Here is a 20,997-nt window from a genome sequence, read left to right on the forward strand (position 1 = left end):
CAAATTTTACAACATGTAAAGCAATCTGTGTCCCCTCTTTGCTATCACTGTCAAAAATATGGGGATGTTGCTCACTTGAAGACAACATTTAGTGATTTGAATGCCTTGCTTCTTAAGCGCTGCTATACAGCGGGAGGGGAAAATCACAATAATTACAGGAATCATTACTTTGAATGTCAAACCTGGAGCTTTCCCCAGGATATCCTTAAAGTTTCATCAGAGCCTTGCTACCTTTGAGTTTTTAGCAAGCATGTCAATTCAATGGATGATGGTCACTTTTGAGAAGTTCTGACTCCCCTAATATTAAACTAAATGTCCAATTTAGTTTTATTGAAATGTCCAAAGTGGGTCAGGAAGAGGAGTCGAAAATCAGCACTTGTTCAAAGAGAAATCTAGCAGTTCCGTATTACGCTTTTTCAAAAAAAAGAAAGAAAAGAAAAGTAGCAGCTTGAGACAGTTGAGTATATTACATTTTTAAAAATCTAATATATCTTGGAAGACACCAAGTAAGCCCACATAGCCTATGATATTAAAACTTCAGTATCTCAAGGGCACTCAGTTCTCTACTTCTCCTTCCTTCTGCTCTCTCTCTCTTTTGGCACTTTCTGCTTTTATCTTTCCTTTTGCTCCAAGAAATATGATTAAGCAGGAGAAGGCTCAAGATGAATGTATAAGATTTTTGCTCCAATCCAACCCCAAGACCCACGTATATCGCAGTCTGGAAATCTGCCTTTAACAAAATTAGTCAAAATGCCAAGCCCATTCTTTTATTTATTTATTTTTCACTTTTCTCATTTTTTTTTCATGTCAGGAGCAATTTGAGAAATTGCAAGTTGCTTCTGGTGTGAGAGAATTGGCTGTCTTCAAGGGTGTTGCCCAGGGGATGCCCAGATGTTTGTGATGTTTTACCATCCTTATGGGAGGCTTCTCTCATGTCCCCACATGGGGAGCTGGAGCTGAAAGAGGGAGCTCATCTGCACTCTCCCCAGATTCAAACCTCCGGACTGTTTGTCTTCAGTCCTGCTGGCACAAGGATTTAACTCATTGCACTACCTTTCTCATGACATATATATAGTTAGTAGGCTTGTTTGATAAAAAAAAGTTTCAAAACCCATTTCGGATGTAGGGGACGCTGATGATTCGGATCTAAAGTCAATTTCGATTTTCACAGAAAAATAGTTCAAAACTTTGCAAAACTTCTGAGGCTTCCGAATCCTTCGTTAATGGTTTCAAAGTGTTATTTCATGTTCCATTAGATGGTCTTTGCTTTGAAAGTAGTTGTTTTACTCCAGAAAGGGGAGGGAAGCAAAGGGAAGAAATCCATCAATTCTGGTTAAAACCGCTTCTCTTGCTAAAGACTGATGTGGGAGGGAAAGGAAAGGAAGGGAATCCATCTGCACTGGTTTAAACTGATGCGGATTCATCTACACTGGTTTAAACTGAGGCAAGAGGGAAAGGAAAGGAAGGGAATCCATCCACACTGGTTTAAACTGACGCGGATCCACCCACACTGGTTAAAACCGCTTCTCTCATGGAAGGGAAAGGACAGGAAGGGAATCCAGCCACACTGGTTTAAACTGACATGGGAGGGAAAAGAAAGGAAGGGAATCCATCCACACTGGTTTAAACTGACACGGATCCATCTACACTGATTAAAACCATTTCTCTCGCAGGAGGGAAAGGAAAGGAAGGAAATCCATCTGCACTGGTTTAAACTGATGCGGGAGGGAAAGGAAAGGGAGGGAGGGGTCTCCCAACTCATCTGAACAGCCACCAAACTACAACTCTCACTGTTCTGTCACACGCTGGCCTGTAACAGCTGTACTTTTCTATCAGACGTATACTTTAAGCCCAGCGGGAAGCCAGGTGACCTCAAAGAGAGGTTCTCAGGGATTTTTCTGAAGTTATGGTCTTTAGAGTCTTTAATGATACAACAAAGTCTTAATTATGGAACAAACAACAAATCTTCAAAGGTTCAAACAACACTTCAATGCTTTCTTAGTCTAGTCCTCAATGGACTGGTACCTGACTTTGATTAACTGTACTTTCTTTGCAAGAAAAACCCTTTTTAACCTCTCCTAGGCTGTCCACTATCCAGGCCTCGCTGATGTGGGACCCACTACCGACCCCAAAATGTGTCTGGGCATTGAGTAGACCTACCAGCCAAGGCCTGCAGATATTTCAGCTGGAGTTCCATGGATCTGTAAAGCTGTTCTCCCTTCAAGAATTCTTAAAAACTGCAGGGCTGTTTTCCCTCTGATGCTGTGAGGCTGTGAGGCTGTGAGCTCTCAGCCAGAGCTTTTGGGACCTTTCTCTTGGAATTTCTGTTTCTGTATCCCCGGACGTTACTTTTTCCCTGGATGGTTAATTTCCCTGGATGCTCTTGAGAAAGGAAGCTTTTCTACGGAACGAGCTGGCCTACATCCTATAGCTTAGCTACCTTGTATGAGACTGCCCAAAAAATGGCTCCTTTCCCTCCCAGAGCCCAGAACAAGGGGCAGAACCAAAGCTTAATTATGATGGACAGGAGGCCTGCCCTATGACTGCAAAACAGATAACAGAAAGAAAATAAAGTTGGAGCTCCTGGTACAGCCGCACCAGCACACCTACAATTACATAGCATTGAGCCATGGCAATTAAAGTGGGGCCATCTGCATCAATTCTGCAGAGTAGATGCACCCTGAGTCTTCTAACCTCTGATGAGCAGATGCCGATCAAGATTAAGAGGCAGTCCGTATTGTTTTCAAAAACGAGAAAGAGATTAACATGGTGTTGTTGAGATGACAGTGGGAGTCCAAGATTGACAGAAAAGTTCACGGCATGGTTTCATCTGCTCTTGGTGACAAACAATAATTCAATAGAACTTCGTCTGCTGTTGCATGTTGTGCACTAAGTCATTAAACACTGACCTAAATCCATCTCTTCCTATTCCATTGTAACTTGGGCTGATTTGTGATGTTTCTAATTAGCTCGGCTGAGAGACCCACCTTGCTTCCAGGAGGGAAAAGTCAATGCAGGCTCACTCATGCTGGGAGCTACAAACCAAGTCTTCTCTGCTAACGAGAGGGAAAGAAGACATGGTTAATTAGAAGCAAAGTTCCTATTTCAGGAACTTTTGAGGCCTCAAAAATTGAGCAGAAACGAATTTGGCAGAGCATATATAAAATCCAATGTCCGTCATTTCCAGAAGTCTATATAGTGTGTATATGCTTCTACCATCTCTCTCCTTTCCAATGGTCAGAAGAAAAGCCATCAAATCTATTTCCATTAGTTGTATAAAGTGGAAAGGATCAGTGTAAGGAGTAAGAGCAGTGTTTCCCAACTATGCCTCAACCCCTTAATACAGTTCCTCGTGTTGTGTTGACCCCCAACCATAAAATTATTTTTGTTGCTACTTCATAACTGTAATTTTGCTACTGTTATGAATCGTAATGTAAATATCTGATATGCAGAATGTATTTTCATTCACTGGACCAAATTTGGCACAAATTTATTTATTTATTTATTTATTTGCTGTATTTTTATACCGCCTTTCTCAGCCCACAGGCAACTCAAGGTGGTTTACAAAACAAAATTCAAAGCCTACAATACCATAAATACAATTAAAAACATTATCATATAATAAAAACCATAACAACATCAATAAAAGCATAAGTCATTAGTGTCTCCTTGTTAAAAACATTTTCCAGTTCCATTGTCTAGTCAGTCCATATTCCTATGTCAGTTACTCTGCATTTGCAAACGCTTGCTCAAAAAGCCACGTCTTGACTTTTTAAAAAAGGTTAAAAGGGACTGGAGGGGACTGATCTGATATCTTTAGGCGTTCCATAGCCAAGGGGCCACCACTGAGAAGGCCTGTCTCTTGTCCCCGCCAGATGCACTTGTGACGAAGGTGGGACTGAGAGCAGGGCCTCCCCAGACGATCGTAAGGTCCTAGATGGTTCATAAGGGGAGATGCGTTCAGACAGGTAAGGTACCCAATACACCCAAATTGAATACTGGTGGGGTTGGGAGGGGTTGATTTTGTCATTTGAGAGTTGTAGTTGCTGGGATTTATAGTTCACCTACAATCAAAGAGGATTCTGAACTCCACCAACAATGGAATTGAACCAAACTTGGCACACAGAACTCCCATGACAAACAGAGGTTTGGAGTTATAGTTCACCTACATCTAGAGAGCACTGTGAACTCAAACAATAATGGATCCGGACAAGACTTGGCACAAATATGTCCAAATGTTTATAGTTCACCTACAATCAAAGAGCATTCTGAATGCCACCAACGATGGAATTGAACCAAACTTGGCACAGAGAACTCCCATGACCAACAGAAAATATTGGAAGGTGTTTGGTGGGCACTGACCTTGAGTTTTGGAGTTGTGGTTCACTTACATCCAGAGAGCATTGTGGACTCAAACAATAATGGATCTGGACCACACTTGGCACAAATATTAAATATGCCCAAATGTGAACACTGGTGGAGTTTGTGGAAAATAGACCTTGATATTTGGGAGTTGTAGTTTCTGAGATTTATAGTTTACTTATAATCAAAGAGCATTCTGAATCCCACCAATGATAGAATTGGGCCAAACTTCCCACACAGAACCCCCATGCTTTAAAGGGACTCACTGGTGCAAGCCTCCCTCCAGCCTCGCAAGTTCTCCCTCGCCTGCACATGTGCACCATGCTACCATGCGCCAAGCACACCTGCTCTCCCCTCCCTCTTAGGAGTCTCAGAAACAACCCTCCCCTTGGCTGAGAGGCTGGCGAATTACAGTGTAGGAGGGCTTTTAGTGGGAGGATTCGCTAACTGTTTCCAAAAAGGAAGAGAAGGACAGGTAGAGAGATCTTCAGCCTTCTCTGCCAAAGGGGTTCCTCAGACCATCAGAAATATATGTTTTCTGATGGACTTTGGTGACCCCTCTGAAACCCCCCTTTGACCCACCCACCCCCCAGGGGTCCCAAGACCCAGGTTGAGAAACACTGCATAAGAGGGATTCCATGGTTGATTTTACTCCAAGCCTCCCAAACTCAACTATTTCATCTGCATTGCAGCTTGCCATTTTAAGATAATTCATTCCCATTTGATAAGTTGTTGAAAAGCTTTGGTTGCCGGTTTCTTCCAATTCTTCTCAGCTGAACAACATTGCAAAAAGTTTTTTTCTATAACTGGAATGCAAATCCATCCACAGTTTGATGAATGTTAATCCTCGACTTAATTTAAACAAATAGTTTCCGCTTGGAAAACTCTACAGATATGGTGCCCTGATAAATACAGAGCCTGAGCCAAACACTGTGGTATTTATTCCTGTTGTTTCAAATGAACCATCTTTTTATCCACTATCAAAGAGGTACTAATTGGGGAAATAACAATTGTTGTTACCCACTTCCTGGATGGATTTTGCAAGATGGGAATGCAGTGGGAAATATACACAAACTGTAGGAATATTTTTAAAAAGTTGGCAAACCATTTCCAACTATGCAGGTTTAGTTAACAGCTGCTTTGTTGTAGCATTAATGGTCCACAGTAAACTAACAAACCAGCAGCTAATTGTTGGTAATTATTGGTTTCTTTGGGAGTATGGAACTCATTAAATTGCAATGATGGTGGGAAGCAAAGTAACTACATAGTTGTGTTAAAGTGAGAAGTCAGGGATACAATGGTTGGAAGAAGGAGAATTCTGCATGTAACGAAAAAAAGAATACACTGTTGGTGAGAGCAGCTCAACATTAGAGTAGATCCCTCCCAACCGGACTTTGTTTACAGACTTCTAGAGAAGTCTCGAGTTGGAAGGGATCCAAATGGTCATCCAATCCAATCTCTTTATGCCATGGATGAAGACACAATCTGAACCCCTCCAGACAGGTGGCCATCCAGCCCCTACTTAAAAATCGTAGGGTTGGAAGAGACTCCATTTTGTCATATGGGAGGATGAGATCGGAGGTGACCTCCCCCCCCCCCCCCAGGACTCTAAAAGATAGTTCAAAAGCAAGGAATTGCCAAGGACACCAGGCTGGAATGATCCCATAATCCCCTATCTCTCATGTGGGAACATAAGGCTTTTTCCATGGCCCCACATGGTAACGCCCCTGTAACCCAAACTTTATGAACTTTCCCCAACTTTCATGATCCTTATGGAACTTTAATCAACTTTTAAAGGACTTTGGAGGGAGGGAAGGCTGACATGGTTCACCCATGTCTTTGCATGATTTATCCCTTATGAATTCCTTGTATGTTCCCCTACCCATTCCGCATACCTTATGTGTATGTATGCATTTCGAAAAATGAAGGAAAAAGCCACCTTCTTCATAAATCCAGCACCTCATTGCTCCAGGAAGCTTTCCCAATTTCCTGAGCCAGTTAATCCCTACACAAACGACTCTACCAAAACTCATTTGCATAAACAATAAATAAATGACTCTTATCCGATCAGATCTCGGAGGGCAAAAAACTAGACCATTTGAAGAGATAAGACCTATGGACATTTGAATCACCCAACAAAAAGGCATCTTCCTGTCTGCGAGGAACCAGGAAGTTCACTACAGCCTCTCCATTGTGTCAATCCTAACCAGCTGAAACCAACCTCAAACTTCTTCAATGGACTCCATATCCCAGGACTGTAAAGACAAAGGACCTAGGCTCTAGGGCTAGACCAAAAATGTGAATCCAAGAAGTCAAACAATAACCCTGGCTAGGCTTGAGAGCCTAAAGGTCATCGCCCAGCCATTTAGCAAACACTGATTATCTTAATTAAGTCAACAAGACATTTCTTCATTGTCTCCTTGTTGCCCGCCTCCCTTCCACCTCATTGGCTGAGAGGCCAAAGCAGGGCTCAGGCGACCATTGGCTCTCCTGCTGGCTTGCTGACATCAGAGCCGATCATAACAAAGCCAGCTCAGAAGTGGGGAGAGGGGTGGGCATGGGAACTTTTGAATCTGAAGGCTATAAATATTGTATCTTTTTGCCCAGTGGGCATGTTGATTTGTTGGCAGATTACTGCAATCATCATCCTTTCCAGCTGGAATGAAATAAATAACCTCGATGGCTTTCTCTTCAACTTGGTGAGATTTATTCTGTAATATTGGCTTCTCTTTCTCACCAGGCAAGCCAAAAAAATAATGGCTTGGACCTATCCACAGCCATTCTATATTGCTCGACAACAAGGACACCATCCAATCTCTTCTGCGAGATGGCCATTCAGCCTCTGCTTCAAAACCTCTAGGGAAGGAGATTCCATTTGACACAGAGAAAGTATATTCCTCTTACCTTCAGGAAGTTCTTCCTAAGGAGGAAAAAAAAGAGGAGTCATAAAAGTGAACAATATAGTTTGAAATATATACTGATTTAGGTATGGAAAGAGGAATTAAATCATTATGAGAATGACATAGGATGAATATGATAAAAAAATTAAACACCTATGGATTAAGGAAACATAAAGCTTACATTTTTATTCTGCCCTTCGTTCCTTCTAGAAAAGACAACCTTGCTTGGTAATAGAAGGCAGTAGAAGCAGAAGAAGAAGGCCACATTACATGACTCCATCAAGGACGTCACTCTCCTGCAAGACTTGACCAAGGCTGCTGAGAACAGGGTGACTTCGGAGTCTCTTGTTCATGGTGTTGGCGTAGGTTGATGTTGACTTGATGGCAACTGATAACAACACCAAAGATAAATACTAAGCAGTGAGTTGTCCCCAAGTCCATCAAGACAACAGAATCTGTGCTGGTACGGCTGTACCAAAAACTCCAACTTCCTTTCTTTCTTTGAGTGTTTGCATGTATTCCAAAGTTCCATGCATTTTGCAATAAGGTGGCTTCTCTTGGTTTGCAATTAGAGGGCCTATGACCCATCAATCATTGTTAAGTTTTGGTTTCGCCCCTTTTCCCAGGGCTCTGGGATGAGAGGGAGCCATTTTAGGTCAGTCTTGCATTGGAAAGTTTAGCTACAGGACTTGGATTAGCTCCACCTGTAGAGAAGCTTCATTTCTCACAGCATCCGGGGGGAAACAGTTCCAAAGGACTCCAGCTGGAGAATCTACAAAGCCTTGACTGGTAGGTCTATTCGGGACCCAAGAAGCAGTTTGGAGCTGGGAGTAGAGCCCACACCAGCAAAGTTTAGAAAGTAGATTGCCCAAGGAGGGGTTTAAAGGGGCTTTCCTCTTAAAGAAAAGAAACAGTTCATGAAGCCAGTTGCCTGTCCCTTGTGGACAAGATTAAGAAAGCCACCAGTTGATTCAAAGCCTTGAAGCATTTGTTTAATTTGTTGAAGATCTAAGAAGTATTTGATTGTTTGTTGAAGACTTAAGCAATAATAAAGGACTTTGTTAAACCTTTCAAGCTTCTAAAGACTGTATAGGAAAATCCTTAGGGCCTCTCAGCTGAGGCACCCCGGCTTCCCGCTGGGCACAAAGAGCACGTCCTGTTCAAAAGCAAACTGCTATAGGCCCAGCACATGACAGCACAGAATCTGTTGAACCAAAAATGACTTGATGATTTTAAACCATACGCACAATAAAGACCGTCATTAACCTGTATTAACATTAACATTAACCTGCATTCCCATTTTGTATCTTTAAAAAAAACACACATAAAGTATGTCCAGACTTATCTTGTGATGATTTCCAAAGTTGGATACCACACTACTTCCATCTACCTTGTGAAATAGTCATTATACTACCCATAATTGCAATTTTATACACTTTTACCAGGAGTAAATGCCATTGATCTCAGTAGGGTCTCCTTCTCATTCAACTTTCCATTGACATAAGCTCCTCACCATTTTAGTTTTCTGGGTTTGGTTTAATCTATGGATCATAGACTAGTTTCTACAAAACTTAATCTCCAATATTTTCATATTTTCCCAGGACATTCAGGATCATGCATTCTTAGCTCAGCAATAGTGTTTACATTTGCACTTCAAAAAGTATTCATCTCATTAAAAAATCTGTGTATCAAGAGATAATGGGCTAATGAGATCTGCGGCGGTTACTGTTTATAGCAGAGATTTAACTAACAAGCTATATTTGCTTTGCTCGCTGATCAAGGGCATTTCAGACTCTTTAAAAAAATGGTGGGTGTTGTTCATCAGGGTTGGAGTGACTTCAATTATATATTCAATCGATACATTTAATCTCTCTCATTCTGGGCCCAGCTTTCACTAATTGGCTGGATCTACATTGCCATTTAATCCAGTTTCTGAATCCAGGTTATTTGAGTTGAACTAGATTATATTTATTTATTTATGCCTATATTTATACCCCACCCTTCTCCCGCCGAAGGGGGACTCAGGGCAGCCTAACAAAAGCATAATACGATAAAAACAATCACAGTACAATTAAAATATTAAAAATTAAAACAACAATTAAAACAATCAATTAAGACATATCCATTAAAATCAAAATCCAAAAACCAGTCTGGGTCAATTCATTGCCATAAGTTGTGTGATCTTCTTCACTTGTTACTCACTGACCAAACGCTTGATCCCATAACCAGGTCTTGATTTTCTTTCTAAAAGACAAGAGGGAGGTGGCCAATCTGATATCTCTAGGGAGGGCATTCCATGGGCAGGGGGCCACTGCTGAGAAGGCCCTGTCTCTCATCCCCATCAACCGTGCTTACGATAGTGCTGGGATCGATAGTGTTTGCGATAGTGGTGGGGACGAGAGAGAGGACCTTTTCGGTGGTGGCTCCTCGACTCTGGAACTCACTCCCTAAGGACATCAGGCAGGCCCAAACCCTGGCAGTCTTTAGGAGGCGCTTGAAGACATGGTTGTTCCAGTGTGCCTTCCTGGAATAATGATCCCATAGCATTTTGTCCTTCAAAGCATTTTACATTTTTAGGTCTGCTCGTATGTCCTTCCACCAACGCCACTATCATTTTTTCATCCATGCTTCAGCACTATTTCCAATTTTAATTTTACATTTGGCCTTCCCACAGTTTTAATTGTATGTTGTCTTATTGATAATGTTGTATGTTATTGTCTATGTTCTTTATTTTAATTGCTTGTATTGTTGTGATTATTGCTTGTATTGTTGTGTTTGGGCTCGGCCTCATGTAAGCCGCACCGAGTCCCTTGGGGAGATGGTAGCGGGGTACAAATAAAGTGTTATTTATGATTATGATTATGATTATGATTATGATTATTATCGAGAGTAGGACCTCTCCTGAAGATCTTAAACTTCGTGATGGTTCGTGGCAGGAGATACGTTTGGACAGGTAGTCTGGGCCAGAACTGTTAGGGCTTTAAAGATTAAAACCAGCACTTTGAATTGTGCTCAGAAGCTGATCAGTAGCCAGTGGAGTTGGCATAACAAAGGAGTTGTATGTTCCCTGTACGTTGCTCCGGTGAGCAACCTGACTGCCGACCGTTGGACTAGTTGAAGCTTCCAGGCAGTCTTCAAAGGCAGCCCCACATAGAGTGCATTACAGTAGTCTATATATATGAGTCTACACTGCCATATAATCCAGTTCAAAGCTGGTAATCTGGATTCAAAAACTGGATTTATTATTATTATTATTATTATTATTATTATTATTATTATTATTATTATTATTCCACCCTATCCTCAAGGGGACTCAGGGCAGATTCCAGCATATACAAAGACAAACGGCAAACATGCAATGCCTTGAAACAATGAAACACAGACAAACAGATAAAGGCTTTTTCCATCTCTGGAAAAAGCAGATAAAGGCTTTTTCCATCTCTGGCTCTGGGGGTGGTGCTCATCTCCATTTCTAAGCCAGAGATGAGCACCACTTCCAGAAGCCGGAAATGAAAGGAGAAGCCTCTACCTTTGTTTGTGTGTGAGTGTTCTTGTATATGATTGTAAAGACATTGAATGTTTGCCTATGTATGTAAATGCTGTAATTCGCTCTGAATCCCCTAAAGGAGAAGAGCAGAATATAAATAAAGTATATCATATAATCTAGATTATCAAAGCAGAAAATCCACATTATCTACTTTGAACGGGATTATATGATTCTACACTTACCATATAATGCTGAGTTTCTACTCATCCAATTCATTGATGAGCATTTCAGGTGAATTCTGCTTAAGAGAAAGTTACTGTTTATTAAAAAGAGCCCATATTTAGTAATTTCATCAGAAGGTTAATAATTGATAGGGGCATAATTTGATCAGCAAAAGAGAGAAGAGATTGGGGGGCATTATCCTTATGATAGGCATTTTGTCTATGTGTGTGGAATGGAATAAAAGCTCTGCATTGTGACTTAAAAGGTTTCTCATTTCCTTTCTAACTTGAAATTAATATTTGATATTTCCCGCTCACTTGATAAATGGGGTGGGGGGGGGGAATCTTTTCTTTAAAAAAGATGCTTTAAAATTATTCACTAAGGATTATTTCATGTGCAGCTCAATGAACATGGAGATATTAATTAGAGAAATAATGTGATCCATTGAAGCAAGAGCTTTAACTAATCAAGCAAAAATGTTTTGCTTGGGTTTTTTCAAACATTTTTTAATTTCCATTTGTCTTTGGCATTCTATTAAATATAATCTGATGTTCTGAGCAGGGAACTTGCATATTAAAAGTTTATATTGGCAAAACTAAACACAAAGACAGGACCAAGACACTCACACTCACATAGTCTAAAGCAGGGGTCCTCAAACTATGGCCCGAGGGCCGGATACCTGGCCCTCACTCATCCTTTCATCGTTTTTGTTCCCCCTCTTTTATTGTATTTGGGAAAGGAAGTGAATATATATATATATTAGGCCTGGGTAACAACGGAAAAATTTGTTTCTAAAATCAATTCGTTTTTTGGGGTTTTTTGCGTTTCGATATTTAAAAGAATTCCGATTTTTTTAAAAAAAAAGTTCGATATTTACGAAATTTCGTAAATGGTAAAAAAATTACAAAACAATAACGAAACAATAACGAATCGATTCGTTAATGGCGGACGCGACCGCGCAATACGCTAAAAAACCTCCAAATGGGACAGGGGGAACTTCTGAAGCTTCCCTCTCCCTCTGTTCTTGACTGTTGGTGTGATATTATAATTTTTTTTCACTAATTAAACAAAAAACAACTATAAAACTTGCCCCAGACATGCGGAAATAATAACGAAACGACCTCAAACCAATAACGAAACGGATACATAACGAAATACGAAGCATTTACGAAACAAATTGAAAAATTCGTTTCATTTTTAAGCTGCTCCAGAATGGCTCGTTATCGCTTCGTTAACAAAAAAAATAACGAATGACTTTTTAACGAATTACGAATTAACGAAACGAAACCGCCCAGCCCTAATATATATATATATATATATATATATATATATATATATATATTCACTTCTTTTCCCCAAATTCTCTCTCTCTCTCTCTCTCTCTCTCTCTCTCTCTATATATATATATATATATATATATATAATAGCATTTAGATATGGCAGACAAAGTGGTGCCAAACTGCATTAATTCTAGTGTTGATGAACCCCAAAACCTTGTTGGAAATTCTCAATTGCCATCTATATACCATCCCTATCCCTTTAATCTGTTATCTCATTCTCATGGTAACTTAATGTGGGTGGATTATGGGAAACTCATAATTAAGTGGTAAGAGAGGAGCAAACCAGTAATGGAAGACAGAGCCACCATGGAAAAAAAATAATATAAAAAAAGTTTATGCAAGTCATGATGAAATATTCATGCGTGCCTATGAAAATATAATAGTACATTAACTCTCTGCATAATTTTGAATACACTGGAGCATGCTTTCTTCCTTTGCGGCACACAATCAATTTATGGTAATATGTGGGGGGAAGGGAGTAACAAAGCGACTGCTTAAACATAGGCAGCAGCTGTTTTCAGTTTAGAAAGTGACTCATTTTGACTCAGTTTGTGACATGGACTCATTTATGCAAAGGGCAAACAGGTGCATCCATGCTCGCCATGCTGGCTCCGGGAATCCAGGTGAGAAAAAGAGAAGTATCCATATTTTTCAAAGTAGTGAGGGATAGTGTCTCTCTAGGGTCCCATCTACACTGCCATATAAAATCCAGATTATCTGGTTTGAACTGGATTATATGACAGTGTAGATTCATATAATCCAGTTCAATGTGGATTACCTGTGTTGATAATCTGGATTATATGGCAGTGTAGAAGGGGCCTAGGAAAGAAAATTGAGAGTTATGTGGAGGTACCTTCAAGGTCCGTTCCATTGGAGTAGTGGTTCCCAATTTGTGGTTCGTGAACCAACCGTGGTCCACAAGACTATGAATAAAGTATGGTCCATGACCTCACAGTTACAACACCATTGCAACGAGAGTGACTGGTCTCGCGAAAGCATCTTATAGTGCCGAGGCTTATTAAATATGGTTTTCTGTGGGAGAGCAGATGGATACTACTGGATGGCATATGTTCTGTATCAGAAACTAGAGCTGATGTGATTTATCCGGTGCAATTTTCTGCATCAGCACCCCAAATAACCAAACTGAATCTGAAGTTGGGTTGTAGTAGGTGTTTTCGGGCTACATGGCCATATTCTAGTGGCATTCTCTCCTGATGTTTCACCTGCATCTACGGCAAGCATCCTCAGAGGTAGTGAGGTCTGTTGGAACTAGGAAAAAGGGATCTAAAGTTGACCAAAAACTGATTTTTAAGCCTTATAGTTCTAATGTTGGAGAGTGGTACCTGGTCAAAAATAAAGATTGGGAACCACTGCATCAGAGGGACAGAATAGAAGGAAGGAAGAGAAGGAAGAGAAAGTGGAGGAGAAGAATAACTGGGAGGGAGAGGAGATGGAAAAGTAGGAGGAGGAAGAGCAGGAGAAGGAGATGAAGATGGACTAGGAGGAGAAGGAGGAGGTTGAGAAGGAGAAGAAAAAGGAGGAGGAAATAGAGGAGGAGAGTGGAAAAGAAGGATAAGAAGGAAATGAAGAGAAAGAGGAAAAGAAAAAGTAGGACGATGAGAAGGAGCAGGAGAAGAAGAAGATGAAAATGGACCAGGAGAAGGAGGTTGCGGAGGAGAAGAAAAGGGAAGTGGAAACAGAGGAGGAGCGTGGAGAAAGAGAACCAGAAGGAAAAGGCGAAGAGGAGGAGGAGGATTCAAACATTGGAAACAAGATTTCCAAAAGGGAAGCATAGACACAGGAGAAAGTGGTACCCAGAAAGTGATAATCTTCTGGAAGAGGAGAATAGTTTTCAGGGAATGAGAGTTTTCTTTTTGTTTGCTAGAGGATTCAGATTGGTGGTAAGAGAAGATATCAAAAATCATCCCTACATGAAATGTAACTCTAATCCCCCAACCCCCAGATGTTGTCTCTTCTTGCTAGAAATAACACATCTCTATATCTCTCTTTTTAAAGCAACAGGGGATTTTATCTTGTTGTCTCCCTCTTGATATGGTGGATTCAAGTGCCTTTTCCATAGTCCTCCCCGCACACCTGTCGATTTCCTCTCTTGCTCTTGTAGGACGCATTAAAAAGGAAGGCAAGGGAGTGTTTATCCTGGCTGGCTCCTGCAATAACTGCTTGCTCCCTGCAGTAGAGCTGGAGTGATGTGATGTGCATGTAAAAGCAGCTTGCATTAGACAAGGCGTAGCAGTTTCTCAGTCTCTGTCTTCTGCATGATTTGGAGGAAAGCACCTAGCAATGACGCACCAGCACCAGGAGGTGGCTTCCACAGAACTGGCAGTAGTTTCATGCAAAGGAAAGGCTCAGCAGTGTTGTCGAGCAATTTTGAGTGGCTGTGGATAGAGAGATCCAAGCCATTGTGGATTGCCTAGTGAGAAAAGAAGCCCGAATTCCAGAATAAATCTCACCAAGTTGAAGAGAAAACTACCAAGGTTTTTATTTCATTCCAGCTGGAAAAGGATGACGATTGCAGTAGCCTACCAAAAATTGACATACCCATTGGGCAGAGAGATACAATATTAGTACAACGGGCGGCAGCCAGGTTACAAACTGGTGCTCCTTACAGGGAGCGGTCAACGCTCCTGTTTAAGGAGCTCCACTGGCTGCCATTCATTTTCCAGTCCCAATTCAAGGTGCAGGTTCTTACCTACAAAGCCCTGAACGGCTTGGGACCCGCCTACCTGCATGACCGCATCTCTGTATACGAACCCACACGATCTCTTCGATCATCTTGAGAGGACCTGCTCACTCTCCCGCCTCTTTCGCAGGCGCGATTGGTGGGGACGAGGGAGAGGGCCTTCTCGGTGGTGGCCCCTCGCCTCTGGAACTCACTCCTCAGGGACATCAGACATGCCCCAACTCTGGCAATCTTTAAGAGGAGCTTGAAAACGTGGTTGTTCCAGTGTGTCTTCCCAGAATAAGGAAAACTCTCAGCATTATGTCCTCAAAATGCACTTTACTACTGCCCTAGGATTGACTGCACTCCCTCATTCTAAAAATCCTATCCCAATTATAGCCTACCTGGTTCACATCAGCACTATTTTTAATTTTAATCTATCACATTTGGCCCGGCCTTTGCTTTTAAATGTTTATATGTTACTGTTGATTGCTTTTGTCTATTTTGTTCATGTAATTATGATTTATATTGCATTGTTTTGTTTATTGATGTTTTATTTTATTGATGTTCTGTTTATTGATGGACTGTGGGCTTGGCCTCATGTAAGCGGCACCAAGTCCCCTGGGGAGATGGTAGCGGGGTACAAATAAAGTGTTATTATTATTATGTTATTATTATTTATAGCCTTCAGTTTCAAAAGTTCCCATGCCCCCACCCCCACCCCCGTGCTGGCTTTTGTTATGATTGGCTGCGACATCAGCAAGCCAGTAGGAGAAGGGAGGCAGGCAACAAGGAAGAGATGTCTAGTTGACGTGATTAAGGTGACCAGTGTTTGCCAAATGGTCCAACGATAGCTTATATATACACAAATTATTGTGTTAGTCCTTTGAATCATCATTTCTGTCTGGCCCTGAGGGGTCAGGTCCTTTGTTTTACAGTTCTGAGATATGGGGTTCATTTAGGAAATTGAAGTTGATTTCGGCTGGTCAGGGTATGACACCATGGAGAAGCTGTGGGGAAATCCCTGGTTCCTCAAAGATAGGAAGATACAATTTGTGTTGAATGATTTAAATTGTCCATTTGTCCTTTCATGCCAGATGGCCTAGCTTTGCCCTCCCAGGTCTGGCCTGATAATAACCATCAACTTATTGTCCATGCAAATGGGTTTGGTGAGATCCTTGTCTGGGGATTATCAACTCAGGAAACGTGAAGGGGGCTTCCAAAGTCATGAGACATGCTGGTTTTATGAAACAGTGGCTTTTCCTTCATATTTCATAAACCCCTGTGCCAGCAGGACTGAAGACCGACAGGTCGCAGGTTCAAATCCGGGGAGAGGTGGATGAGCTCCCTCTATAAGCTCCAGCTCCTCGTGCGGGGACATGAGAGAAGCCTCCCAGAAGGCTGACAAAAACATCAAATCATCTGGGCGTCCCTGGGCAACGTCCTTGCAGACAGCAAATTATCTCACTTCAGAAGCAACTTGCAGTCTCTCAAGTCGCTCCTGACACAACAAAAATAAATTCATATAAGGGATGGAAATGGGGTAAGGAAACATACAATAAAGTGGAAAGGGAAGAGAAAACATGCAGGGCTCAGGGGAAGTCATGTCAGCCCCCCAAAGTCTATTAAAGTTCATAAAAGTTCATTAAAAAGGTTGTGAAAATCATTTAAAATCCATAGGGATTTGGCAAGGAATTCCTAGGAGTTCTTTAAAAGTTGATGAAAGTTCCAAAAAGTTTATAGAAATTGGAAAAAGTTCATAACAGTCCTTGGAAAGTTTATGAAAGTCCACAAGAGCTCCCAAAAGTTAATGGGGAGCGAATAGAAGCCAGTGGGAGCACTGAGGGGCCGGAGTCTATTCATAAAACAAGAGTTTCATTAATTAAAAAAGGAATCCAATTAATAAATAATAGCCAAATTGGTCAGATGCTAGTTTGGTTTACAGGGGCATTGCCATGTGGGGCCACAGGGCCATGGAAGAAGCCTTAGGTTCCCACATGGGGGAGAAATAGGGGATTATGGTATCATTCCAGCCTGGTGTCCTTGGAAAACTATTAATTTCCTGATTTTTGAACTATGCTGTACAGAGCCCTGGGGGAGGGGGGGTCACCTCCGATCTCTATAGCAAGTGAAACCTATGGCTCTGTTTCATCACATACCCCAGAAAGTATGGATAAGGCACAGTGAAATGTATTATAATAGCACCAGTCAACGACAATGCTGACAATGACAACTCTTGTTGCATGGTGGGTTCCATTTGGAGACAAAACAATTGGCACTCACCAGTTTGGAAAAATATTTTGATTCTGGTCATCTCCCAAGGCAAGCATACGTGTGTGAGTATATATGGCAGATTCTTCCAGATGGAGCTAAAATATTAACACTTTAAACCACGCTTCATATACAGGAATGAAAAGAAAATTGTGCATAGGGAACTCTCAATAGGTGTCATTTGGCTTAAAATGAGCGACACAGTTTAGAATTGTCTAGGCTTTGGAAACGGAATGCAGCGACATTAGGCAAAGAAGGCCCTCGGGGTAAAATTTGGGCATTGACCCATCCAATATTTCCACCATGAAATGTTCCTACATTCCCCAAATTTCTAGCAGTTTCAGTGATTTAAAGCTTGAGTTGAGCATATTCAAAACAGGAAAATATACAAAATTGTATCACTAATGTGTTCATTGTGAGGGGAAGGCCACATTCAAATTTTGCACTGCCTAATCTCCAGTTTTGAAGATTCTCACCAGTTCAGAATTCTTTTCTAGGAATCACATTTTCACCCACCTTCCCAGAAATACATTTCCAAATATACTTTCAATCCCTAGTGACCATGGAGTTGGGAAAAATTTGCCTGTCCCCCAAATATTCTCCATGCTTGTTTCCTCCATCTTTCCAAGTTAGTTTAAAATCACTGAAAAATGGCAGAGTGAACAATTCAGGATAACCCAAGAATATGGTGCTAAATCTATTGCTAATATTTATTTTGACTCATAAGTCCCCTGAGAAAATACTTTCCTGAAACTCTCTTTACGGAAGACTTAAGTGTCACCATTAAGCATCTGAACTTCTCCAAAATGCTCTGGGACTAAGAGGGATTTGATATTAATGGGAGTAATGAAAAGCTTGTGATATCAACTAGGGCTGGGCGGTTTCGTTTCATTAATTCGTAATTCGTTAAAAATTCATTATTTTTTTTGTTAACGAAGCGATAACGAACCATTCTGGAGCAACTTAAAAACGAAACGAATTTTTAAATTCGTTTCGTAAATGCTTCATATTTCGTTATGTATTCGTTTCGTTATTGGTTTGAGGTCGTTTCGTTATTATTTCCGCATGTCTGGGGCAAGTTTTATAGTTGCTTTTTGTTTAATTAGTGAAAAAAATTATAATATCACACCAACAGTCAACAACAGAGGGAGAGGGAAGCTTCAGAAGTTCCCCCTGTCCCATTTGGAGGTTTTTTAGCGTATTGCGCGGTCGCGTCCGCCATTAACGAATCGATTCGTTATTGTTTCATTATTGTTTCGTTATTGTTTTGTAATTTTTTTACCATTTACGAAATTTCGTAAATATCGAACTTTTTTTAAAAAAAATTCGGAATTCTTTTAAATATTGAAACGCAAAAAACCCCAAAAAACGAATTGATTTTAGAAACAATTTTTTCCGTTGTTACCCAGGCCTAGAAGGCAGGTGTGTGCTTTCTGTCCCGTGCTGCACCATGTCAGCAGCCAAGCACTCTTTTCCAAGGCATTTTATGGAGGCTTCCCACTTCCAGATAAGGAAGAGTGATAACCTTCTGGAGGGAGGAGAGTAGTTTTCAGGGAATCAGAGTTTTCTTTTTGTTTGCTAGGGGATTCATAAACAAGATTAAACTGTGATTCCAAATAGCAGAGGAGGAGTCGAGATTGGCTCCAGCTTGTTTTCGTGTTGGGCAGGTTTTCACACCAGGAGGGCCCTTACCATTCATTATAGCAGCAGTCTCAATCTTGCTAATGCCGCGACCCCTTAATGTTGTGGTGACCCCAGCCATAAAAGTATTTTCATTGCTACTTCATAACTGTAATTTTGCTGTTATGAATAATAATAATAATAATAATAATAATAATATTAACAACAACAACAACAATAAACATTATTTATATTCCCCCAGGGGTAGTCAGGGCAGATTCCAACAAACAAAAAGTCAAACATGTAATGCCTCAATAACTGTGATGTCTCGGCCTAGTTTATTTTCCTGTTTATTTCCCTGTTCCATTCTGTTAAGTTTTAGAGTAGGAGCTTAGAGCCGTAGCAAACTAGGATTTTGCGAGAGCAAACTAAGCCAGCACGAGCGATGCTCCGCCTCTTTCTCCGCCTATTTCCCTTTGCTAGGGCAGCGTTGCGAGCATACGCTCGTGCCGCAGCAAACTACAGGAAGCTTGCACTCGGGCTTGCTCCGAAGCCCCACCTTTTTTCCCCCGAGGCTGCTCTCTCTCTTGCTAGCGTGCCTGTTTTCCATTGCAGAGGGCAGGGACGCTCACAGTTGAATTCTGCCAACTGCGAGAGTACACTCGCATCGCTTCCCTAGCAAGGGAAAACAGGCACACTAGCAAGAGAGAGAGCAGCCTCGGGGGGGAAAAGGCAGGACTTCGGAGCGAGCTCGAGCACAAGCTTGCTCTCGCTTCCAGTAGTTTGCTACGGCTCTTAGGCTCCCCCTATAGGCCGAGCTCTTTGGTTCAGCCCATTCTGACTCAGAGCTAGAATGGGCTGGTGATAGAACTTCTTATGGCATTCTTTGTTGGTCATAGCTTGAAGTTAGTTAGCCAGATAGTGTCTGGTCTGGCCTAGCAATTTGAACAGGCCATCCTTATCACATATTTGCCTTAGAGTTTATAGTAGATGTTATAAAGAGTAGATAATATATGCTTCATAGAATTCTTAGATAATATTTGCCTTATAGATAGAGAGTTCATAGATAATACATATTTGCCATAGAATAGTTATATTTGCCTTATAGATAGTTCATATACATGTAATAGAATAATTATATTTGCCAAAGTTTATAGATTTTAGATTAGAATATATTTGCCCCAAAGTTTATAGTTTGTTACCTCAGAGTTTATATTTCACTGTTCTAACTCTATCAAATTTGTTACCTCAGATTTACACCTCTGTATACCTTGTTTTATTTCACCCTGTTTATTCAGTAAACAATTGGTTAATTTAGTCTTCTCTCTAGTATCATTTTGGGGGGCATTAAAGTAATTTAGGGCATACCGATGGTCACTGGGAAAATAGCCAGACGCATTTAGTTTCTCATTAGATCTTCCTGGTGTGCCATCATAATAACAAATACAAATGTAATAACCCAGAATAACCCCACATAAGAAAGCAGCTTAAACATGACATCTATAACTTAAATAACAACCTAATTTATCAAAAAGTATAACTAACATAAAACGTGAACATAAAATATCCAAATTAATTACAAAAGCCAACAAAGGTTCAAAGATATGTGTATTGATTGTGTGGCCAGTGATGTCAAATGGACTAACATGATCCTAAGAACATCAGAAATATATTTTCTGATGGTCTTTGATGACCCCTCTGAAAGTCCCCTCATGACCCCAGCAGGAGTCCCGACCCCCTGGTTCAGAAACACTACATTACAGGATCCCAAAGTACCAAAGGTACTGAAAGAAATGAAGGAAACAGAAGAAAAGAATTTTGTGCACAAGTCTAATGGCAACTGGTAAAGGCATATTATTATTATTATTATTATTATTATTATTATTATTATTATTATTAATCTTTATTTGTACCCCGCTAGCATCTCCTGAAGGACTTGATGCGGCTTACATAGGCCAAGGCCTCAATAAAACAACAGCATAACAAATACACAACTTAAAGCAAATCAAAACATTAAAGCAATAACAGAACAACAAAAACAATACATCATAACACAATAAAACTAGGGCCGAGCCAAATGTAATAGGTATAGATTAAAAAGTGCTGGGTGTGACA

This window comes from Anolis sagrei, chromosome 10 (assembly GCF_037176765.1).
Source record: "Anolis sagrei isolate rAnoSag1 chromosome 10, rAnoSag1.mat, whole genome shotgun sequence".
Taxonomy (NCBI): domain Eukaryota; kingdom Metazoa; phylum Chordata; class Lepidosauria; order Squamata; family Dactyloidae; genus Anolis; species Anolis sagrei.